The sequence below is a fragment of the Emydura macquarii genome, unplaced genomic scaffold, assembly GCF_026122565.2.
Source record: "Emydura macquarii macquarii isolate MOO-44397 ecotype Brisbane River unplaced genomic scaffold, CSIRO-AGI_Emac_v2 contig_67, whole genome shotgun sequence".
NCBI lineage: Eukaryota > Metazoa > Chordata > Testudines > Chelidae > Emydura > Emydura macquarii.
Genome location: NW_027130204.1, coordinates 3,382,347 through 3,408,638, shown reverse-complemented (window position 1 = coordinate 3,408,638; position 26,292 = coordinate 3,382,347). Strand labels below are relative to the sequence as shown.

Sequence of the window (26,292 nt, the reverse complement as noted above, 5' to 3'; positions counted from 1 at the left end):
AACTCCACTTTCACCATTTTTTTGGTTCTGTTTAGCATCAAAAAGTACATAAAGGAACGGGACATTTTCTGGTTGCTATACAAGTTGAATTAAAACCCAAAAAGCAATGGCTCTCAGCACAAATAAGACAGATTGATTAGACAAGAAGTAATTAACACATACCGTATAAAAATAATTTAGCTCAGACAGAAACAATCTAAGACAATGTAGAGCTTAACCTTTCAAGCCTACTCCCTTTGGAAACAACAGGATCTATAATGCTTAATTCATCACATTTAGTGTTTACAATGTAATGAAAATCAATGTGTTCCATTATATTTTCTGCACAATAACAACACTCTGCATTTATATAGATCCTTTCAGACCAGGATCTCAAAGCACTTTACAAAGACGGATGAGGATTATAAGTCAGGCAGAAAAGATGTTGACAGTTAACAGGGAACTTAAAATGAAGTAGTTCAAACAGAATCAACCTCCAAAATCAACAGAAACTTCAAAAGCTTTTTGTGCTGGAAAACCTAAGAAAAGATTGCAAGGTTTTAAATCTTCAGAAGTTTTAAATACTCACTTTGGGAGGCTAAAGGCACATCAGACTGAAATTCAGGGAAATCCAAAAAAATTCTTGTACCAAAGAACTTAACCAGTCAAGAACATGATGAAGGCTTTCTTTGAACTGTCCAGCTACAGGCATTTACTCATTTCACACAGGCAAAAAGCATGACACACTAGCAAAGCCTTTTTCCGTGGGGGTGCCAGAAGGGGAAGCCCTTCCCCGATGGTTTTAGTTCAGCCCACTCATTAAAATATAGAGTGAAAACAGCTGCTGTAGAAAGGAAGAGGATGTCCAGACTGTTTCGCCTTAAATTCCTTGAGTGTAAAATGATTTCATTCTGGAATCCTGGTAGGCAGAAAAATCCAGTGGTTTTAATGCTTTGCTTTAGTCTCAATCACCCTCTCTGCTGAGCTGAAGAACTGTATCTAAGTTATCTAAGTGAGTAAAGTGGAACATCCAGGATTGGATTGGAAACACTTTTCATTTTCAAAAAAACAAAATATTAGGGAAAATAGGAATCTAAAACATTCCCCTGTCCCAAATGATTTTCTCCAAATGTGTTATAAGTGTGTGTGTTTTTTCAAACTACAACTGCAGGAAATATACCACTTGACCCTTTCCATAGGTCAGCTGGCCAGAGAGCCCCAAGTACAATACAAATATCGATTAATGTATACAAATACTTAGAACTGATAAGTGCTTTTCATCCATAGACCTTACTGCACTTTAGAATCATAGAAGATGGGGGTCGGAAGGGACCTCAGTAGCTCATCTTGCCCAACCCACTTCTCAAAGCAGGACCAACCCCAACTAAATCATCCCAGCCAGGGCTTTGTCAAGCCAGGCCTTAAATTCCTCTAAGGATGGAGATTTCACCACCTCCCTAGGTAACCCATTCCAGTGCTTCACACCCTCCTAGTGAAAAAGCTTTTCCTAATATCCAACCTAGACCTCTCCCACTGCAACTTGAGACCATTGCTCCTTGTTCTGTCATCTACTACCACTGAGAACAGCCTAGCTCCATCCTCCTTGGAACCCCCCTTCAGGTAGTTAAAGACTGCTATCAAATCCTCCCTCACTCTTCTCTTCTGCAGACTAAATAAGCCCAGTTCCCTCAGCCTCTCCTCATAAGTCATGTGCTCCAGCCCCCTTATAATTTTCGTTGCCCTCTGCTGGACTCTCTCCAATTTGTCCACATCTTTTCTGAAGTGGGGGGCCCAAAACTGGACACAATACTCCAGATGTGGCCTCACCAGTGCCAAATAGAAGGGAATAATCACTTCCTTCGATCTGCTGGAAATGCTCCTCCTAATGCAGCCCAATATGTCATTAGCGTTCTTGGCAATAAGGGCCCACTGTTGATTCATGTCCAGCTTCTTGTTCACTGTAACCCCTCAGGTCCTTTTCTGAAGAACTGCTGCCAAACCAGTCAGTCCCCAGTCTGTTGCAGTGCATGGGATTCTTCCGTCCTAAGTGCAGGATTCTGCACTTGTCCTTGTTGAACATCATCAGATTTCTTTTGGCCCAAACCTCCAATTTGTCTAGGTCACTCTGTATCCTATCCCTATCTGCCAAGATATCTACCACTCCCCGCAGCTTAGTGTCATCTGCAAAATTACTTAGGGTGCAATCTACCCCATCCGCCAGATCATTAATGAAGATGTTGAACAAAACCGGCTCCAGCACCAACCCCTGGGGCACTCCGCTTGTGACCCGCTGCCAACTAGACATCGAGCCATTGAGCCCTATGATCTAACCAGCTCTTTATCCACCTTATAGTCCATTCATCCAACCCATATTTCTTTAACTTGCTGGCCAGAATACTGTGGGAGATGGTATCAAAAGTCAAGGTATATCACGTCCACCGCTTTCCCCACATCCACAGAGCCAGTCACCTCATCACAGAGGGCAATCAGGTGGGTCAGGCATGACTTGCCTTTGGTGAATCCATGCTGACTGTTCCTGATCACCTTCCTCTCCTCCAAGTGCTTCAAAATGGATTTAGATTCACGATGCCCCTAATGAGAAGCTGTCAGAATGAATATGCACATTTAATAAATGGAGAAAAACTACTAAGGTTATGAGCAAAGATATTAAAAGATGTTCAGAGAGACAAGGTGGCTGGGGTCATATCTTTTACTGGATCAACTTCTACTGGTGAGAGCTACAACCTTTCAAGCTACACAGAGCACATCTTTAGGACCTGAAGATCAAAAGCTTGTCTCTCTCACCAATAGCTGTTGATTCAATAAAAAATGAATATGATTTGTTGGGGAAGAATCAATGTGGTTTTTGTAAAGGGAAATCATGCCTCACTAGAATTCTTTGAGGGGGTCAACAAGCATGTGGACAAAGGTGATCTAGTGGATATACTGTACTTAGATTTTCAGAAAGCCTTTGACAAGGTCTCTCTTAAGCAAAGTCAGAGGTCATGGAATAAGAGGGAAAGTCCTCTCCTGGATCAGTAACTGGTTAAAAGATGGGAAACAAAGGATAGGAATAAACTGTCAGTTTTCAGAATGGAGAGAGCTAAATAGTGGTGTCCCCCAGGGGTCTATTCTGGGATCAGTACTATTCAACATATTCATAAATGATCTGGAAAAAGGGGTAAACAGTAAGATGGCAAAATTTGCAGATGATACAAAACCAGTCACCATAGTTAAGTCCAAAGCAGACTGCGAAGAGTTACAAAGGGATCTCACAAAAGTGGGTGACCGGGCAGCAAAATGGCAAATGAAATTCAATGTTGACAAATGCAAAATAATGCACATTGGAAAACATAATCCCAATTTTACATAAAAAATGATGGGGTCTAAATTAGCTGTTACCACTCAAGAACGAGATCTTGGCGTCATTGTGGATAGTTCTCTGAAAACATCCATTCAATGTGCAGCGGCAGTCAAAAAAGCTAAGTGCTGGGAATCATTAGGAAAGGGATAGATAATAAGACAGAAAATATCATATCGCCTCCTTGCCAAAAGATGTTGTGAAGGCCAAGACTGTAATGTGGTTCAAAAAAGAAATGGATAAGTTCATGGAGGATGGGTCCATCAATGGCTATTAGCCAGGATAGGCAGGAAGCATTGTTTGCCAAAAGCTGGGAATTGGCGATGGGATCGATCACGTGATGATTACCTGTTCTATTCGTTCCCTCTGAAGCACCTGACATTGGCCACTGTTGGAAGCCAAGATATTGGGCTAGATGGGCCACTAGTTTGACCCAGTTTGGCCATTCTTATGTTCTTAAGATATTCCCTTACCACTTTGTCTCTCTAATATCCAGGGACCAAGATGGCTACAACAACACTGCATATAAAAGATGTTCAACTAAATTTCAGATGCCAGGTTGGGATCCAAACTTGGCATGCAAAATTAGCAGGCACTTTTAGAAATGTGGCTTTAAGTGATTATGGGTACATCTACACTGCCATCCAAAGTGTGACTGCTGCACAGGGAGACATACGTGGGCTAGCACAGCTAACAGAAGCAGTGAAGACACAGTGGCATGGGGCTACAGCATAGCCTAGGAATGCAAGTACATCCCCAGGGTCCCTGACATGCTTGGACAGCCCACGCTGACGCCTTTGACACTGCATCTACATGGCTACTGTTAGCTGTGCTAGTGCGGATATGTCTAAGCTGCAGTGTAGACATATCCTATGCCAGGGAAAAGCCACAGGCAGGGCTGGGAATATAACCCAGTGGCCCAGTCCTGCAAACAGCTATGCCCATGAGTAACCACATTCATGTGGGCAGGCCCATTAAAGCCAACAGGACTGTGCAGAATCAGACTGGAGTCTTGACTCCCACTTCATGCGTTAACCATTAGCCCACCACCCATTCCCCCATTGATTCGGAACTGGCTGGTTTCATAGCTGTCCTTTTGTGTGTGCTTAATGTTTCCTGCAGGTCTGAAAAAGCATGCAAAATTTCAGTGCAGGGTCTTTGTATGGAAGCAATAGGAAATAAATGTCTCCCTTAAGGACTCTTGCTGGTACAAAACAGGGAGTTGGCCTCGATTCAGAGATTCCTGGGCTAGAAGGGGCCAATGTGATCACTGGGCCACAGAACTTCCCCACAATAACTCCGAGAGCAGAGCTTTTAGGAAAACATCCCATGGGGACTGAAAAATGGCCAGTGCTGGAGATTCCACCACAACCTCAGTAAATTGCTCCAATGGTTAATTACCCTCATTGTTAAAAATGTGCATCTTGTTTCCAGGCTGACTTCGATGACAGCAGGGATTTTGTTGTTTACTTCGGGGGCCGGGGAGGGAGCAGAGATCCTTAAACATTTCTAAAAATGGGTGCTGATTGATGAGTTATTTTTCAATTATTTCTATTTCCAAAGAAAAGGCCCATTCCCACTAGAATGAAAGTATCCAAACTAGAGATCTACACTGTTCTTCTTTGTTTGTTTTTTTCTCCCCCCACACTAAAAAAGAAATGTGCTTGCTCTGCTCCAGCAAGCACCTACAGATAGCAGCAAACCCCAGGGCTGGCTCAGGCTAGCCAACCTGAATACAATCCTGCCCAGCCCCCAGATACTGATGCAGGTGGCTAGATCTCAGGCCATACCAGCAACAGCTGTGATCCCTAAAGGCAGGTGAGCTGCCGCCCCATTCATTTAAAACAGAAGATTTTGCTGTCTGGATGTTTTCTGCAAAGGGCTTTACATCAAGGTCTAAAACATCCCTTTGGGAAACTCAGGGCACTTCATGTAAGCAATGGTGGGGCACCAGGCTCCACTTCCTAGCCTGGAGCCACAGAAACCGAGTCCTATTCCCCACCCCAGCCATGGGAGGTGAGAGACTGTATAGCCCTGAGGTTCTTCCTCTACTGTCCTTCCATCCATCCTCTGCCTCCTTTCTCCTCCCCGTCACCCCCTCCCATACCAAATGCAGAATGAACAGCAAATTCAAACACTGCTTGACACATTCTCTTTTTCCTGGGCTTTCTTTGTCGTCTTGTGTTCTAGCTTAGGGCTGTGAAGACGCTTTGAGAGCTTCTTCTTAAATGCCAGATACACTGTCAATCTCAAAGAGGAATTGCTAGGGGCACAGGGGAAATGCCATCTTCTTTTCCTTCAGCTGTAGCCAATCTTTTAAAATTAAAGCTCTTCCTGTTTGCAAGTCAGAAGGCATTAAAGAAATGACTGACTAGGAAGTCGCATACATCGAGTGTGGTGGAAATGTAGATATCCAGACAACTGCAAACATATCCAAACAACTGTACAAATGTAGATATCCAAACAACAGGGGCAGTCAGATATTCCATTTGTTCCACCAGTGAGAATTTGACACACTAATGTGATGCACTTTCTGTTATAACATTCTGTTATAAGCAGCTACTCCACCTTGTGCAGCAACCTTGTTGCAATCTTCTAAACTAAGCAAAATGGGAATAGGTCAGTACTTGGATGGGAGACCCTTGAGGACTCTTAGATGATGGAGGAAGTCATGCTGGAGATTCAGAAAGTGACAACTTCCTCTGAAGCAGGCCTGAACCGGTGTTCCAGCAGAGAGCCTTTCAACACTGTGTGGGTATATTTTGTGTGTAAATACACACACACACACTCACCAGTCATCACTGAAAGCCTGATCACTTAGACTTTAGCATAGGTTGAGGACACTATTAAACCAGCCTCTGTATTACAAGCTGAAATAGTTTTAACCAAATTTATTTCAGCAACTGAGGCCCTCCAGTATTTCCGGTGCAGCACCTCGCAAACAGGTTCATTTCATGCTCTGAGGAGCTCCTGGAACAGATCAATAGCAATGGGTTATATGTAGGTGAGTCATTAGGACTCAAGCATCCCTCCTCCACTACAGAGTTTGCAAACCCTCTGAAGCATGTTTGTGCTTCATGAGTGTAGTCAATAAGGTCCAGCCACCACTGAGTTTCACATATAACCAGGCTCTTCTTCTGGTAGATAAGGTACCATGGGATTTAGAGCCTGATCCAACTCCACAGAAAGACTCCCCTTGACTTCAGTGGGCACTGGATGGGGCCCTTGGAGGAGTTGTACTGTGTCTGTTGTGATTTGTTGAGGACTGTTTGCCACTGGGGCTCACCCATTCCCCATCATCATTAGCTAAATCAGCATTGGTGCTTACATGGCCTGGATAGTGGCTCCCGAGAGGTGTGGAGAGTGGTATTATTATAAACTCCATTATCTGAACTCTCATGCACTCGACGACCTGCAGGCTAGAAAAGGATGAGGAACAGAGAGAAAAGAACCTAAGACCCAATTCAGCACAAACAGATCCCAGGGATTAGTCACTTAAACTGCAGGAAAAAGCTTATGCCAGAGAGACCGCAGTGTTGCCTAGCTAGCATTATGTTAGAGGTTCCCTTTCTGAGTGTAATGTTGCATTCCTGTGCACTGGTAAACTGCTCTGCACATCTGTGGTGCTATACAAATGTCTAGAGCTGCTTTAAGTTTTTGACCAAGCAAAACTTTCTTAACAAAAAAAGGGAGGGGGGGGATGTTAATGAAAAACACATTTTTATGTGGGAAAACAGCATTTGGTGCTTTTTATTATTTTTCAAAAGTTAATTTTGGAATGAAGCCAAATGGAAGTTTTTACTTTGTTTCACTTCAAATTAATTGTTTTTGTTTCGTTTCAGTTTTTGAAAACCAATAAATGCCTGTTTGGGGATTTTCGTTGGTGCCTCCTTCAGAGGTCTAGAAGGCTGTAATGCCGCTGCATTTTTAGGTACCACCACTTAAAAAGCATAAACAGCAGCCCCAAAGAGGTGAGCCAATCACAACCCTTCTTTCTAAGCTCAGCATCTCCAATCTAGTCCTGTGTTAACCTTTTCAGTGTGAAATATACTAGTATTCCTTTGGATGTCCATCCAACAGAATCCTGCAATGTTACATTTTCATATCACCTTCTAAACCAAAGGCAACCTTCTGCGATGGAGACAAAGACAAACCCCAACTCTTACAAAGAAATGCAACGGGATCCATAAGCTCTCTACAGAGCAGACAAAACCTCACATTTTCAGGTTTATATCAAAGGACCCATAAACTGAATGGAACTTTATGGGCCAGATCCTCAGCTGGTATAGATCGATAACTGAAGTCAATGGAGCATTGCAAATGGACACCAGGTAAGGATCCAGCCCACGTCTACTGCAGAAAGTCTGACACAGCTCTACCAAGAATCAAACTTGTGACTGCATAGACATTAGATGTTCCAAACCAGATGCCCAGGCCATTACACCACCCCTTCCGGTTAACCTCCCCCTTTGAAAGTACACTGTGTTGAGAGAAGCCTCTCCTACCAATCAAGTGACACTTTCTGCTACTAATGATGCCTTTATTCTATTCGCCAAAGCACCCCCCTCTCCCACCTAGTTCAAAAAAAAAAAATCCCAATCAAACCACTAACAACTGTGTAGCTCATCAATACACATTTTCCATCTGTGGATGGTTTCTTCCAACTCCCATGGAAACTATCCCAGCACTGCAGCTCCTCACAGAATTATTATAGAAATAACTGTTTTCGTGCAACCACAGAGCAAGTTCCACTATAATAGTTTGATCATAGTATTTGCAAAGCCCTTTAAGGTGCTTTTATTCAGGGGTAAGAAATGCACTATAGAAAGAGAAGCTCAATCAAGGTGTCAATTATGGTCTTAAGGGCAGCAAATACAATTGGATACAGTGTATGTATTTTATCCCAGCTCCGTCATACATACTTTCATGGCATATCAAGACTGCGCTGCATGCTAGACCTATGGGCAATACAGTCTCTAAGCAGAACCGAGGAGTGAGAGTCAGATTCAACGTTCGTGAAGATCAGTGAGAGAGTGCTGGCACCGATTTCAATGGGTTTTGGATCAAGCTTCTAACTTTCTTGCCCTTGTTGCTTAGAAAGCCAGACATCTGCCAGTTGCACTTTAGCAATCCAGGGGCCCATCTGCATAGCACATTTAGGGGAAATGTTTACCTGGGCCAGTGTTTACCTGCCATAATTGGACCAGATAAGTAGTCCGTCTAGTCCAGCACCTTTTCTCCAACAGACACCAACACCGGCTGCCTCAAAGGCAGGTGCAAGAAACATTGCAGACAGCAGTTTTGGGGTAACATGCAACTGAGGAGCTCTCTTGTGCCCTCCAGGAGCAAAGGAGCTTTGCCAGGTGCAGGTGAGGCTCGTCGGAGAAGCATGTTTTCCTGCAGACCTCTCCTGTTACCAGCAAAAGGGTTTCTGGTGCCATCTTAATAGTTGCTGATTAAGAAATTGAAACATGATTTTGCTAGGTTTTTTGCAGCTATCAGAGATTTAAAGTCCTTGAAAATGTATTTATTTATTATGTTTCTATCAGTTTTGCTTGAAAATTGCCCTCCAAAAGCTATGGTAATTGAGCGTTAAGGTGGCACAGTTAAGCAAATGTCATAAAATGACACTTCAATTTGCATGTACAGCCTTAACTCTGTCCACTGCTGGACATGTTTCCTCTGCCTAAATTCCCCTAAATGCTTATGTCACATGACTGGAGACACCAGGCCACCAGTGACTTGTGTACAAGACTGGAAAGGACTGTTACTCTCAGAGAAAAGTAGTAGAATGTGGAACTATTTCCCGTGCAGGATAATGAGATGGAAGCAGAGAGCGTGCATGAGTTTCAGACACGACAGACATATGTACTTGGGAATAAATATGCACAGTACGATTGCTGAATAGGGTAGCAGATGGATCTTATGTTCTCTCCAGCCACAAACTAGATGGTATCACTGTCCTTAAATCAGTGGCAGATTGTCTCTCTTTCACCATGCATGCATGTTACCAAAGCTTTGGACACTGCTACTTTCTGTAAGGCTGTCTGTGCTGCTGAGCACCTATATCTTGAGATCTTACCTGGCTCATTCCCACAGGCCTCTCCTCCAGTTGCAGGGCTTGGGACCCTGTCACTCACATTAGGTCATAGAATCATAGAAGATTAGGGTTGGAAGGGACCTCAAGAGGTCATCTAGTCACCCCCTGCTCAAAGCAGGACCAACCCCTACTAAATCATCCCCAACTAAATCAGGTCAGGTTCTGGCTATCCCTGGATGGGGCTAGGTAGAAAGAGGATATATCCCCTGGGTGTTAATGTGTCACACTTGTCATACTGAATCGGACACAATTCAGCAGCTCTATGTGGTCTTCTAACAGCTGCTAATGGGGGAAAAGTGAGGCATCAACAGAAGAGCCCTGCCAGCCAGACGTTCAGAGGCCAAGGACTGAGTGGGCCATGGAGACTGCACACCCTGCTTACGTGGAAAGGTGGCTCTGTCGAATCAGGGCCAGAGCCCACTGACTAAGGAGAGAATCTTCTGTGGACACAGGACTTGATTCCCCAGAGCTCTCGGTCTGGCACTAGGCATCAGCAGCAACCTCACTAGGGCTTTGCAGCCATGCAATTTGTCATGCTGCCGAGCAGCTCAGCTGGACTCGAGCTGGCTGGGCCTTGGCAGCCAGGATAGCCTGAGCGATCAGCTACTGCACTTCATTGGCAGCTGTGTCAGAGAACAAAAGCCAGGGACAGAACGTTCCTGTCCTGACAGCTTGCTCTTGAATTTGCTATCTCTGTGTGACTCAGTCTCCAATATGCAATTTCTCACATTCCAAGCATGCTTTGATACGTATCGCTGCATTCAGCTAAATGTCTAATAACTCCTCCAATAGCCGACTATCAGAAATGACTGCAGTGGCTGAGGAAAGGAGGAGAAAAGAGTAAGTTCCTGGGGACCTCATTGCATTTCTGGACAGAGAAAGGAGTTTGCTTCTCAAATGGCACAAAACAGATTCCTTTGGGAGGAAGGGTGGGCCTATGGTTAAGCAATGACCTGAGACTAATTCAGTCCCTAGCTCCAGCACAGTCTTCCTATATGATCTGGGGTGAGTCCCTTCATCTCTCTTGAGCTTTGGATTCCTATCTGCAAAATAGGGTAGTAAGGCTTCCTTTGCTGGTCTTTTCCATTGGGAGTGGAAGCTCACCAACGTGGGGGCTGTCTCTTTCTGTGTTTGTCAAGGCTGAGACCTCTAGGCACTATTGTAATACAAACAAACAAGAAATGATCATTTCCCAGCCTTCACTAGTGGGAAGAAATGCAGGAGCGTTCCACGGGTAGGAGCGATGCGCCTAGCCTGGAACACCAGGTTCAAAACCTCCCACCCACAAAATCTGAGGAACGTTGGAATTAGATCCAGACCCTTGGGGCCATCTCTACTTGGAACTTAGCTGGAAGGAGACTACCTCCATTTGGATTCTTCTACTGTCTTCCTGTTACCATATCAAATTCAAGCTCCTCACATCCACCTCTGATCTATCCTTCCCACTCCCTACACACCTTCATCATTTTGCCTCTTTGTCTCCAGCTCCCACTCTGAGTTTTATGCCTTCTGTCTTGTTGGTCTCTATGCCTGAAACTCTTTTTTCCTCTTCCACCAAAGCCCTACCTTCCAGCCATCCCTCCTCTCTTCCTCTTCACTAATCCCCTCAACCTTCCTCTTCTGAACTGCTGTCCTGGATATTGTCTTGTTGTTTGTCTAGACTTGATTTAAATGGGACGTTCTTCAGTACAAGGACTCGGCCTTAGCTGTGCTTATGAAGTCTAACTTGTTTATGTGTCTAACTTGATGCCATTGCATAAATATTTAATAGGTTACAATGCATTTGCTGGAACACATTTGTGTGCTGGCATTCCAACAAGGCTGTTTGGATACAATCTTTGTTGATGGTAAGAAGTTCCCAGAACAAAGAAGCGGAGCTGCATGGTGCCATTTCCATTACAGGATGCAACCGCTAATTGCGCTTTCCCTCATCCTTGGATCTCGTAATGCTTTAATCGACACTACACTTCACAACACCCATGGCCAGATTTGTGCCCACAGTCTTGAAATCAAAACGGAGCTAAGGATGCTCAGTACATCCCAGGTCTGAGCCAACGTTGACTCCAAATAACAAGACAATGCTGTGCCTTAGGACTCCTCTACATTTCCTTACCACTAGCATCTTGTGCATCATATTGTGCATGCCGCTCATGTGTTCTACCTCTTCCCCCACGCCGAGGCTGACGTGGCTATTTAGATTGTAAGCTCTCTGAGGCAGGGACCATCTACCATTCTGACTTCGTACAAACCTAATACAATGGAGCCCCGTTTGGATTGGTCCTTAGGCACTACCGTAATAAACGTGATTAATAATAGTAAGTGTTAAAATGATTTTTAACAAACATTTCAAATCTCCTGTCCCTTTAATCTCAGCTGAGGACTCTAGCAGCCTCCTAGCCCCATGTTATTCTATGATGTAAATAAGGCTTATCTGGTTCCGACCACACTGAATCCTGTGTTTATTAGCGTCTTTTAAAAAACAGAATTCAGATGGAAGCAGGAAATTCAGGCCTGCCCTGCTTTCAAGCACCTAATAAGAGCTTGATGCTTCAGCATCACTTGAAAACACAGTTCAGAACAAACAGTGAATGCACAAGGAACAAGAAAGTGAAAGACACTTTGGTCTCAGGGACAAAGAATAAAGTACTATGATGTTAATGGAGAAAATCAAGTGGGGCAGTGGTACCTATATGTTTCCTCTAGCCTCATGCTGATACGACAGGCCCTGGGACCAACCACAGGCAGACAGGCAATAAAAGCTGCAATTCCTTTAGTATTCCTGGGACCGGATCCATCCAGGTGTTGGAGAAAAGCGTCATAGTTCCACGTGCCTGGCTTGCATCCACCCCAGAGACAACACCAGTGCACAATCCCAGCACCCAGAAGAGCACATAGACTGCAGCTGTGCCCCCTTGCATCTGTATACAAGAGCTAGACACAGCCAGGCCCTTAGTAACCAAACTAGAGCAGGTATTTCTCAGACCGGGCAAACAATTCACAGTCCTTTAAAGTCCATCCTGCGTGGGAAGAAAATTAGTTACCCTGTTAGATGACAGGTGAACCCTGCCAGGCGCAAGGCCAGCAATGTTCGGAGGAGAGGGTGACTTCCCCTATCGCACACTCAGGATTTCACACTCAGGAAACACAGGAGGCAAGGACTTAGTGTGGGTCCTGAGACTGAGCCAAACGTGTGCCAAATGTGACCCTGGCTGTGATATTTTGGTAACTGCCCCTTTGGTGTCCTGTTCCAACAGTGCTGTATGTGGCCCAAGTTACTGAAGGGAGCTCAGCACACACAGCAGAAAAGTCTACATCTCCTGTCCTACTCATTCTCTTGCCATCCACCACATTGCACTGCACTCCGTGGGTCCTTGCACAGAGGTGCACTGTGAAAAGACTTCAACACAGGGCCGGTTTCCTGTTGGGGCGAAATCATTTAAAAGGACAGCTTCAAATGTACAAGCCATACTCTGTATTTGGTAAGCAAAACTACTTGGAAGAAATAATGAAGGCACCAAAACCAGTTCCCAGTGTCAGTACCAGGCTGGTTATAGAATTGCCTTTACATTTATTCAATAACTAATCACTTAACCTCACTCAGCCATGAAGGTCAGGTCCAGTTCCAGACATCCCCAAAGTCTGGGAGGGTTCATATAATGGATTCTGATTAGGCCCACGAAGTTTAGATCCAGACTTGAGGTCTTGAGTTTAGATTCCTCTCTGACTGATGATCTGTCTCATCCTGTATTAGCAATTTCCTTTGGCTTCTCTCTCCAGTCCTGAACTCTGAACAATTTTATCCATGGGGTACATAAGATCCAGGAATATATTAAGAACGTTGGCCCAGTGATGACTAAGAAAGGTTGTAATGACCATCAGTGTATGCATGTAGCTCTCTGCTGTAGCTAAGTTCTTACAACAATGCCCATCACCATAGTATCTGAGGGCAGCATACACTAAAGAAGAAGGGGACCTGTATCCAAGGGGAATAACTATAAATAATGGGATTTTAAGCAAAGGAAAACTCAGAGAACTTTTCCTTTATAGTCAGCCTAACAGTGAAATCTACTAGGCTGTGGGATAACCTCCCATGGGAAGCAGCAGAAAATCCCATCATCCCAACCTGTGGTCCACAGACCCCTGGTGGTCCATGAGGCTACTACAGGGGGTCCCCGGAAAAGAAAAATAACATCCTCACCAAGGAAATGTACAATTTCAAATAAAACTAGTAGCATGTGGTGGTCCGTGAAATGTTTGGAGATTGAAAAAGGGTCTGCACACTCGAGAAGGTTGGGAACCATTGAGCTAGGTCATTTAAAATGAGACTGGACCAATCAGCGGAAAATCCTACTGTCGGGAACACTCCAGCAGTGGCCTGGGAATGAAACAGATGAGCTAATAATTCTTTTCCATCTCTCACTTGTATACATATGCACCAGGAGCTTTCAAAGGCAATCAATGGTTATTTACCCATGTCTGTGTTGCGCACCTTCTACAATTTGGATGTAGCGCCAGTTTTGTATGGTCAGTGCCTCTCTGGAGAGGGGGAGTTTGCATCAATTGCCCTTCTCATATCAGAACTGCTGCATTCCCAAGGAGAGGAAACAACCTTATTTTGTGCATATGAATGAGGGTCCACATTTCTGAAGGAGCTCAGTTTCCATTCAGGCACCAAAAATAAGTGTCTCATCAGCAGCTTCTGGGTGCAGAGCACTTTAGAAAATCTGGTCCTTATTTTGGAGCCTAAATGGGAACTGAGCTTTTTAAAAACCCAGCCCCAGCTGTGAGTTCTGAGACCCCTAGAAACATCGGACTTTAGAGCTCTAAATACCATCACTGCTATCAGAAACACGTTCCCGTGGAGTCATGATAATTTCATGACACTCTCAGTCCACTACATGTCATGCTCACACACGAGAGGCCTGCAGAGTGAGCACTGTGTTTCATGAGACCATTCCACCTTCTGGAGCCAGACTAAAATTGAAATAAAATCATGGCGTTTAACAGACTAAGTTGAAATCAGAACTTCAAATTCTTCCTGCTCAAAAACCACAAAAAATGTTTTCATGGTTCTTCAAGTGGAAAAATATAAAGATCTCAGTAAATCCTCTCATATTTGAAGAACAGCAGTACTTTCAGTAAAATTAGCTTGTATTGATACTACCTGGCCCACCAGTGTACATTTATACAATAAACCAGAGGAGTTTTTTACCTCCAGAGAGTTTGGTTACAAGGATCCAAAGCAAAACATAAATAATTTAGTGCCTAATTCTAACTAACTCATTTAGTGCTCACACATATGGCAGCCAATGAGAACTGTGTACCTAGATCTGAAGACAGAACTTGGCCCTTCACACATATGATGGCACATGAGTCAGAATTGGTTTGTGTAAGGAGCCATACAGAAGCCAGAAACCTCAGCCCCCATCTTCTTATATCTATTTTGGCTCCTCTCTAGTTCATTCTAACTGCAAGGGCTCTGACTCAGACATAATGAGAATAATTTGCCTTAATTCTAGCACTGAAGAGATTTATGAAATCTTGTACAGATCCTCAAAGTGTGTGAAAGGTTGAACTGCTGAGCCTCAGGGGGAAAAAAGGAGCTCTTTCAGATCTCCAATTAGAGTCAAACAAGACATTGAGACTTAAAAATAACAAATAAATTCACTTGAAGACAAAGGCCTATTGTATATTATTCACTCCTCCAGAACAGCCCACAGCAGGGGGAGAGTTACATGGGAAAACTCAGTGCCAGTTCACTTTCTAGCATTGTCAGCTCTTCTCTTCCGTTGGTGGTGGGGGCTAAGGATAGAGAGAAGAAAGATTTGTGGACCCACAAATAGGCGGTAGGGGATATTGCCTTCCAAATCCACAGATTGCCACAGTTCCTTACAGAAATCCCATGGATTTAGGGACACCAGAGCAGAGACACAGTCCCCTGCGAGCTACACCCTCCTCACCCACCCCACGGCTCACAAAGGTGCTGTGCTGCTAGAAGGTGCCACCAATGACAGGTGAGAGGAGAATTAGGTGGGTGCTGAGAGTTCCCACTGGAATGCTCCAGACTTGCCAGGCTATGACAGTCTAGAGTGCAGACTCCCTTGGCTCTACCCTTCCTCCCCTTTGGGGAAGGAGAAGAAGTGTGTCCTTCCTCTCTCTGCTGACCAGCTGGACGTGGCAAATGTATGCAGAGTTCAATAGGAAATGCTAACTTGTATACAGGCTTTTTAGACCATCCTCTAGAATTGTAGAGAAAATTATATCCATGTTACAGGATTCTATATGAAGGCTCAGAACGATCTATAGAAAGGATCCCATTCGCTGTTAAATTCTGCTGGGTTTTGTAGAGTAATTTATAGAGAAACTTGCTCATTTTCTATAAAATGAGTCCTATTAAATTCTATGGGATGCTATATTAACTTTTATTTTCAATAAGAGTATTTGATTGCATCTTAGGTCCTCCAAGTCACAGCACAGGTTGGAGAAAAGATTGGGCCTAAACCCTTGAACATCTTAGCTGAACATCTTAGAACTTAGTTGCCATAATTTTAGTTCCAGATCCCCTGAAAGAGCTTCCAGCCCCCCCAGGCAATTCTCCCTGCACAAACTGCTTAAGACATCAAACTCCTGCAAAGGAAATGCACAACTCTGAGTTCAGAACTTGACAACCATGGGAGCTCTGCCTATGGAGGGGTAGCAAGATCAGGCTCATGGCAAGCAAGAGAAGGGGCTATTGCTTCCATTTGGCTTGTCTTCACCAGAAAATTATATGGCATTAGAGCACCACCTTGAAAAGTCACGTTAACTACAAGATACTGACCATGACTTTTGCAGTCAGTTTAGATAAGATCGAGCTGGTCATGAGTTAACATAAGGGTTTACCCATCATCAGATGCACAATGTTGAACATGATTTGCCCCATTGTACACTGGCTGCAAAGTCATAGTCATCACAGAATACACCTCTGTGTTCATACCCTACAGAGGTGTGATTTTTGTACAAGTCATGTCGTGTGGGGTATAAAAACTCATAATTTGCTGGTCAGTATTGTCCTGATAAAATATGTGTGGCAACATTGTGAAGGTGATGTTATAAGATTCTCATGAATGGTATTATTTATGCATGTTTCAAACCGCACAGGCCTGTCCCCATAGAAGTTGGCAAGCCAGTCTGATCTCAACAAAGGAACGTGTGCTTGGCATAATTTACATTTAAGCAGTAAACAGAATCATCAAGCAGGAAGGGAAGAAAAAGGAAGATCAAACAGGTGAAAAAAACAGCAGGGAACATCCTTCCACATAGACTCTTTGGCTCCTGAGTCTCAGATAGAAATGTTTTTCCAAGATGGGGACTGACACTATAAAAAGGAGGGCCAAAACTCCAAGCCACCTCTCTCTCGCTCCCTGCCCATCGCATTCACTGCACTTTAAGAGACAAAGGAAGCCGCTGTTGGACTCTGGGGGAAGAGTTCTGACCTAAAGAGTTTGGTCAGTAAGACTGCTGAAAGCATGTGGTAAGTAATCTTTGCTTTGAATCTAATATACATTGTTAAGTTAGGCACCAGTTGCATTTTATCTTTCTTTTTCTTGTAACCATTTCTGACTTTTATGCCTCATTACCTGGACTCACTTAAAATCTCCCTCTTTGTAGCTAATGAACTTGTTTTATTCTTTTATCTTATCCAGTGCATTCAAGTTGAAATGTCTGAGTAACTCAATTTGAAGTAACAAGTTGGGTGCATATTATTTCCTTAAAGGAATAATGGTCTTAACATACTTGTATTGTCCAGGAGAGGGCCAGGCAATACAAGACACACATTTCTGGGGGAAGATGTGGGACAGGGAGTATGTTGGGGTCACCCTGCAGTATAACCCAGGTTGGTAAGAGTCAAGGTGTGGCTGGCTGGTTGCAGCACACACAGACATAACTAGGAGCAACCTGCATGCTGGAGGCTCTTTGTGAGTAGTCCAGGCTGGAGGCTCCGGCAGCAAGGCATTGTAAAAGGCACCCCTTGTTAGAGGGCAGAGGTGACAGCTACTCATTAGCATGGATTATGTCCTGGTCCTTCACAGTTAGTTCGCCCCTCAATGTCATTCTCTAATTCAGTGTAATTTTCTAGGGTGAACCCGTCTATTGTGCTTTAAAATGTTAGAGTCCAAATCAAGTGAACAAGATGCAGAGATACACAAACCCAGAAATAAAGATGAATATTCTTCTTTTGCCAATAGCTTTGCAGCTCACCTTTATCAAGAATGGCCCTTTCCATAAACTGTGTTAATACAGATCATGTAGAGGACAGGAGTTTGTAAAGAACATACCTTGAGCAAAGTGTGGAAGAGGAGGTACAGGTGTGTTCCAGCCCACTGGAAAAGAGAAAAATAATAAATGATGCAGAACACAACAATGCAAAACAGCCATTGGAAGAAGAAAGTGCAAAATGTTCTATCAGCTCAAAGTAAAAAAAAAGAAACCACCATCCTGGGCCCTCTATGAAACCTGACAAGCATCTCTCTTCTATCTACTTCAACCAGCAATGTTTTTTGTTTTTTTTTTTAAGAGTGAATGGTCACCATTTGTCTATAAATCATCTTATATGAGGCAACAGCACACAGGTCCAACTCTATATGAAACCCGAGGCAACATCATCTGTGTTTATTATTCTGCAGCAGTGCCAAGTTTCCTGCAACACCCACTTTAGACACCGAAATCCAGAGGACTGAATGTGCTGCTGTTAGCGTTTAGAGACAGGAATACATTTTGATCTAATACATCAGACAAAGGCTCAGTTGGTAATAGGATGGAACTGGATTCCACAGCAACTTAAAATAGTGCCAGATACTAAAAGCACCTTATGTAACTCATACCGAATAATTCATATTTATTCGCGTCAATTCTATTTCTCAAGCTAGTGTTTTAAGCATCCTAAAAATACCATGAAAGTTAACAGATAGCAGTGAAATCCTTCTAGCTAATCACATGAATGCAGTTTGATTGATGTGTACAAAGGTTTTAACTCTGTTCTTACATTTGCTGCTACTGCATCACATTCAATATGAAATTATTCAGGAACAGCTGTAATGACATGGGCCTAGTATCAGGATTGTGGCAATTACACTAGTAAATAGAAATTAATCTAGCTAGGTCGCTGTAGATACCACTCCTTTGTCAATGCCTGCCAGTGAGCACCACAGCAGGACACAGAGGAATAAAAGGATACAGTGGATGTACTGTAGAACCATCCTCTCTCTGATGGGTCTGCCTGTGACAGCTCCAGAGAGTGCCTTCCTCTGCCAAAGAGAGAGGCTTTTGCAGGGCTCTTTCCACAGGTCTCAGAAGGCAGTGAATCAGCTGGAGGAAGAGCTGCCTGAATAGGGTGTTCGAGCCTAGCTGCTAGCTACCCAAGGCCATGGAGGTGTGGTGGTGCCCCGTGCAGAGTAACACATGTGGGGACCCACCTAGTTACTTGCATTCCTGCAACCAAGCACTTCTCTGAATGCTTTCTGCACACCCATGCCACCACCTGCCTGCCATCTCTTCTCAGGCTGCGGTAGCATCCCCCTACTCACACAGCCACTTGCACACCCACCTATAGTGAAGTGACTCTGAAGCACAAACTTCCAAACAGGAATCAAGAGAGACCAGTTGGGGAATTCTTTCTCCACTGTAACCTAACCTGTCAGCATGAAGGACAGGGAATCACAGATTGCAGCAGCTGGCAGAACTGGGGTCCTGGCCCTATGAGGCCACAAACATCCAGTGAACTCACAGCCTCCCCCGGCCTATGCTTAGAGCTGTTGTACTGATCCTTGCTAAGTAGACTGAGGAAGAACAGGATCTGTATTTGTATTTATATTATCAGAGCACCTAGCTCAAGATCAGGGACCCAACGTGCTAGGCACAGTACATACACACAGTGAGAGACAGCCTGTCCCCACCCTGGAGGGTTTACAACCTAAATAATAGGCAAGATTGACAAAAGCAGAAGGAGAAACAGAGGCAAAGTGAAGTGACTCATCCAAGATCACACAGCAAGTCAGAGGCAAAGAATCCAGGTCTCCTGACTCCTAAACAAGTGCTCTATTCACGACCCCATGTCATCTCTCAACTGACACAGCGCTCGCTTACCTGGGAGGAAGAACTGTTACACCCACTCCCGGGGATCCCAGAACGCGATACAAGAAAAGTTGAAGATATGGTGCGTGAGCATGGGAAGGTGTCTGGGGCAAGCCGGCTGGTTTGCTACATAAAAGCAGAGACTCTTTTCTTCATTGAAACAAACTTTCTGCTTCTATGTCCCAAACAGTCGTTCTCCAAGTTCCCCTGGACCTGGAGCACTCACTAGGTGCCAGCTTATTCCTTGTGGGAAAGGCACTGGGTTTAGAATATTTAGTCAGCTGGACACATTGGTTACCTAAGTGTGTTCCCTGGTCAAACTTCCCCTTTCCCTTCAGGAAGAAGTTTCCAGAAGAAGATTCCAGTATGTATAGTCCACAAGCATGAGGAGCACGATCCCTGCTCCTTCCCCCCTCCCCACCCCTCTACCCCCCCTTCATCTGTTGCTGCAGATAAGTGCTGTCCCCAACTGGCAGATATCCAATAGGCTGCCAACCCTTCAGGATTGTCTTAGAGTCTCCAGGGATTAAAGATTAATCTTTAATTAAAAAGATTGTCATGCAATGAAACCACCAAGAATACGTCCAACAAAACTGGCAACCCAAACATGTCAAAAATGCTTCTACCATCTCTCCAACCAGAAGACATGTTTGCTGGATGTTCACATGTCGGTTCCATTTGGCTATTCCCTCCTAGATCAGAAGAGTTGCGTGGGATGTTGCCATGTTAGTGTGTGATGGGCCATTAATCAATTCTTCCCCTACTCACTCTTGCTCTGTGGAAGAAGTCAGGTTCTTTGACCCTTTTCATGGAACAGCTTCCTTCCTCCCGTGCGCCTGGCCAGCTGCTCTGGCTCGGGCCTAGCAGAAGTGGAATGAGCTGTCTATGGCTACATCAGCTCATGCTGCTTACTGGTAAGAAAGACTTTTGACCCAAAATAGTGCCCACTTTTCACCCTTCACAAGAAGAAAACCCTGCCAAAAACAACAACAAAAAATTAAGCTTGGACTTTTTTTGAGCTCTAAGAATTTTTGCCTAAAACTCGCTGTTGAAGGCTGAGAACGCATGTTCTGTGTATATGTTGATTCCAAGAAAATGATGGACTTTCCATCTGTCAGAAGGCAGCAAGATGGATCAGCTGACTTGGAGGGGGTATTACTAATAATAATAAATGTTGCCATTATACAAGCAACACCGACATGAACTGTTCTTGTCTAATGTTAATTCAGACTGCCAAAGGAATGTGGTTTCAACTGTCTTGGCAAGGAGCAGCAATTCTTTTCAGAGCCCAATTAAATTCAGTCACAAGCACATGCTTCCTGCAGATATCCCAAAGGATCAGATCCCAACTGGGCCACCTTCCTAAAGGGTAGAAGGGAAATTACAGGAAAATGAAATTGTGCCACTAACCTGTTAATTTACAGTTTGAAGAATGAGCATCCTGAATGCCACACACTTCCTAAAACAGCCTGGAGAGGGCAAAAACCAGTAGCAGATTTTTATAACTGCTGCACTAATCTTATTTGTTTCCAATAGCCAAGTAATCCTCTTGGGGAGGATAACAATATCAGCAGTTATTACCATGGAGCATGTTTGTTTTTTATATTAATTATGATGCAAAATATACAGAACTTATGCATACTCTTGGGCTCAGACAAGTTGTCTCTGCTGCTCTCAGTGTGGAAACATTTGGAGGCCTTTGTGTAAAGTAATCAGTTTTAAACCTGCGTTTCCCAGAAACAACCATTAGGGCATAGAGATGCTGTGGCCATGAAAGGCACCCAGGGTGGGATGGGTGCTCTGTGAAACGCTTCCTGCATCTCCATACCCTATTGCATGCACATCTCACTCCACTTGCTGCCATCTTCCAAGTCATCCCTTGCAGTATTTCTTAATTGCTCATCGCTGAGATGTCTCCTGTGTGTTGCTGAATCTCTCACCCCATGACTCTGTTGCAACCGTTCTGCATTTAAGTCAGCCCTGACTGAGAGAATGCAGCTAACAAATCTTGGCAGAGTTGGTAGCACACTGCCCCCTGCAGAACCTCAAGATGATGGAGATATTTGCATTCCTAATGTGAGACGGCTGCTTTAGTGGGAGGAAATAGCTATTCTCTGAGCATCTCAGGCTTTGATAGGGATCAACATTAGAACATCAGCATGGCCCTGAACGTAGAATATCAAGTGCCAGCAACTGTCAAGCTGGTTTATATCATTATGGCACAGCTACACAGCAAACACTGCACACATGATCCCACCCAAGCTAGCTTGACGGTAGCTAGAAAAGTATCAATAGCAGTGTGAACAGCCTGGCATGGGCTTCGGCGCAAGCCAGACAGCCCAGCATGGACAAAGGGTAAGTCCCTGGCTCTCCGGCCTGCACTGTGCTGTTTGCCTTACCACAGTTACCCATGCTAGCTGGATTCAAGGTAACTGAAGTAGAGTAGCCAGTGCACAGGGTCGCTCTGTTCCCTCTGCGTTGTGATGTCAAGATGGCACTCCGGTAACGCATGCTATAGCCCGACAGGTGACCCAGCAGCCCAAGTGGTAAGCTGGGGAAACGGGAGCCTGCCTATCTGCTACTTCACTCTGGGTCCTGGCTGCCTGTCTGGCGCTTGGCTCGAGATGGAGAGTTTGATTAGGGCTCATTGTGGGCACTGAGCACTTCCGAAAATCTGGCCTGGGACTTTATCTCCGGGACCCTGTCAGGGTGGGACTGTCCAGGTCCTTCCCGCTACAGACACAGGCCTATGGCATGTCCTGCCTGCAGAACTGACCAAGCGCTCCAGGGCTGGTACCGATAAAATAGGCTCCCTCCTGCAAAGCCCTGAATGTCTCCAGCCAACTACCGAGTGCCCTGCAGTGCTGCAAACCACGCAGGAGGGGCTCTGAGCCTCACAGCACGCACCCAGTCATTTCTGAAGCCTGGACAAAAAAGCTATTTTAGTCATTCTGAAGGCAATTTCAAATCCATATTTGAGCTGAGTTCTGCTGTGGTTCTAGTCTGTGGGAGGCACTTATCAAGGAGGTTCCAGGCCCCTTGGAACTCAATACCCCCAAACTTTGGTGTTGGAAATCCAGATGTGGACCCCCGTCTGATCTGTGTGGCTTAGGTGCACTTCTGGGCACCTGACACCTTCTGACGAATAGGCTCTGCATTAAAAAAATGCCACACGAAGCTCGGGGCATACTGAAGAGAATGCATTTATTAGAAAGCGAAGAGCACTCCAATCTATCCCATTGCCCACAGCAGTCCTGAGCCAGTGTTGCTGCTTGGCAGCATAAATGAATCCAGCATGACAAAACTGCACCGCCTGGATGGCTAAGGACAGCATGAAGGACAATTCTTCCTTGCAAAATTTCAGGACTGTGTGTGTAAGGGTGGAGTGGGGCAGTATGTTAAACGCCCTGCAGCTTTTAATTGCGGGGTTGGGAGTACATGTCCCTCCTCATCTTGAATGACATTACCCCTGGCAGGAGATAGTGAAAGTCTGATTTGCTGTTTCAAATTCAATGAAACATTCTTCCCAATTTTGTCAGGCTGACTTTCCAACGCCCTTCAGCTGAGGAGCCAGCAACGCTGATGGAAGATCTTACAACAAACATGCCTTTGGAAAAAATGACCTAAGTAATGCAAAGAAGAACAGAGGATCCCGAAAGGAAGCAAGTGATGAAGGGACAGGAATTTTTTCCCCTCTAACCTTCTGTGGATTGTGATCCTAGCAACCGATGTTGTCCAACAGCATGGGTGGGAGGAGGTGGAGGGGCATTGTTTATAGTACATAGACAGAGAGGCTGTAGTAGCCGAATGAGGAAAATAACTTTTGTACAAGAATGGAAGAGTGAAGAGAAATGGCTAGGTGAGGACTATTACAGGAAGAGAGACCACACTATAGTAGAATACAACTTCTCCTATGGGAAGGACCAGGGATGGATAAAATAAAGTAATATCATAAATTCTAACCATCTAATGTTATCTGTGGGGCTGTTGTTATCCAGTTGACAAGAAAGGCTGCAGTTCTCATGCCTAATTTGCACTTCACTGGCTAAAAACATCAAAGCTTTGCAAACATTGATAGAGTCAGCCACACATCGTCCTTAAGAGACGGTTATTGACCACAATTTTCAAAAATGCCCAGGGATTTTGGATACCTCAATCTTTGGGTGACCAACCTGAGACACCTAATGGGGCCTGGTTTTCAAAATGGGGGTACTCAACCTTGAAAATGAAACCCTTGAAAGTCATCTCAAGCTAGTTGCCCAAATATTGAGACACCCAAAATCACAAGGCATGTTTGAAAATCTTACCCAGGCTTCCTGTTTTGCATTTAAAGACCTGGAGATCACAAAGAGCCTCAGCTCTATTGATTTTATACAAACTAGCCACATGACATTCTGAAAATCAGGCCACCTATTTAGATGCTTAAATATGTTGATGTAGGTGCCTAAGTTTTGGTCCACAAGTTTGAACACTTATTGGTAAGTGACTTGCCCAAAGGCAGAGCCACAGAAGCCAGCTCTCTTGACTTCCAGCCACAAGAGCCACCTTTCCCCACTAGACCTCATCTTAGCCAGCTGAGCTAAGCGCTCTCACTTGTCCATTTTTATATACTGATAATTAACATGTTAATTATGGCCTCTGTAGGTATTTCCATAATGCTTCTTAACACAGCCAAAACTTCTGTGCCATCATTTGCTGCTATCAGAGTAAACAGCTATGGCAGGTGTAGACATTATCAAGTTACAGTATTGTTTCTCTAGCAAGATTGGGGCAAAAATTTTAATTCCCTCCCTCCCTTCTCCCCCTTCCCCCTCAAAAAGCTAGACCTTTAAGTAGATGTGCTAAATATCCAAAAGAAACACATCTCACCCCTTAACTTAATTTCCAGCTCATTTTTTATGCTGGAACTAGCTTTTCATAGCTGCAAAGGAGATAAATGTCTCATTACCAAAAATAAATCCATGCATTATGGGTGGCAGAGAGACAGATACGACACTGCCTATTATGGTATCGAGCAGCAGATTTCACTCCCTCTGCTACTGCCCATTAATTAGCAATCTGACAAGGTTTCCAAAAGAATTTCTGAGCTCCATTGCGCTCCCTCTTTAATTCCTTCCTAATGTTTTGTATATATAAACATGTCAGGCCAGGGAAGAAGCGGGACACCATAGCTAACATAGTGCAGAACTTGTTTTCTAGTCAAATCCCAATTATGCAGTGAAGAAGCAAAAATGGCATCAAAAGGAGAAAAATGCAAGACATTTACATGATGTAACAAGCATGCAAATAATTCCCAGCCTAGTCCCTGGTTCAAGCAGCTTAACCACCACATTTGTCTGCATCCTTATCCAACATAGCCCTCTCTGTTGACAAATGCCCATGCCAGAATTATATTCATCAGCCTTCCTGGAGTTGCTTTACTTTGCAGGACAGCATCCTTTCCGGGAATGCTAGACACACTACTTTAATAGGAAAAACTTTAGCTTTGATAGTGTGGTTTCCATAGCTATGAACCTGTGAGGCCCCCTTTTCCCCCTGTTTTGTTCTCACAGTTGCTGGAGCTCGCTCGCTCTCTCTCTCTCACACACACACACACACACACATACACACAGTGCTCTCTCTAATGGGGACTTTACTTTTATTCTTTCTTGCTGTTTGCCTTAATTTAAAATAAACATAGATGTAGAGTGAATGTGCATTTGTAGAGAAACAACCATCACTGTGCAGTTGGTTACTAACACTCTACCTAAGAGCCCAAGGGAAGTGAGGAAACCTCATTGCTCAGGATGTTTAAAGCTAAACAAATGGAGAAACTAAGGCACAAAGAGGTTAAATGATTCCCTCAGGATCATAGGGGAAGTATATGGAGTAGAGATGTGTGGGGAATGGTTTTCTTGCCCAAGAAAATTTAAGATTTCGAAAAAACACCATTCAAAAACAATTAGACTCACCCCAGAATAGTTATTAGCCCAGTGGCTACAGCACTCTGAGGCAGAACTTGAACTTGAGTCTCCTACACCCCAGAAGAGTGCCTGAACCCCCAGACTTGTAGCCAGAGTCTTGGGCAGGTGTGTCACTCTGAGTGTGTCTGGTTCAAACCAGAAATTCCATCCAGGGCCTGAAAAACCATCTCTAGGGACAGTTTCATCAAAACTGATGCATTCCTGCAAAATGTTCTGTTTAAATGAATTGACATTTTCTGATGAAAAGCTTTTGTTATAAAACCCCTGACCAGCTCTGATCTGGATCCTGTGCTTTACCCTGAAATCCATCTTTCCTCAGAGCCCATTTTTTATCTCTGGGGAGACAGGCAGGGACATCTTAAGTGGGCAGGAGAAACTGACATTTGCTCAGAGCCAGATTTCAGCAATGGGTAGAGATGGTACTTCAGTGTAGCTACTTTAAAACAGACTAGGCAATTCCTTACCCATGGGAGAATCTGCTGCTTTGTCTAGATAAATTTCTTTGCTTCTGCAGTTCTGCTTAGCACATTTAAGAACTGAGAATTGCCGAGGGAAGTACCATACATAAAAGGTAATGTGGACTATATTTATAGGCTTTCAGTTTGACGGGGTTGATTTTTAGGCAGATTTAGACTCCATTTTTAAGAGGAAAAAATTGTTTCAATTTTTACAAAATTACTTTCTTGGAACTATATCAAAAACGGTCCCTGCTGAAGGTGCACTGAGCCCTCCAGAGAGCATGTGCAGAACCCACCAGTCCCTGCCTCAAATGATTT

At 44.2% G+C, this 26,292-nt stretch overlaps 1 protein-coding gene across 7 annotated transcripts in view; it reads right to left on the bottom strand.

The window, feature by feature from the left end:
* The window catches only part of SORBS1 (sorbin and SH3 domain containing 1), a 225,097-nt gene that overhangs the window by 151,905 nt on the left and 46,900 nt on the right, over positions 1-26,292 (bottom strand). For 2 of the 7 annotated variants that reach the window (XM_067538172.1, XM_067538169.1), the window contains exon 1: positions 569-3,750. The exons of 2 other annotated variants lie outside the window; for them this stretch is intronic. The gene's annotated coding sequence lies outside the window, so the exon portion shown is untranslated. Of the gene's footprint in view, positions 1-568; positions 3,751-17,758; positions 17,804-26,292 lie in introns of those variants that run through there. 3 more of the 7 variants (XM_067538351.1, XM_067538346.1, XM_067538176.1) reach the window with 2 other exon arrangements.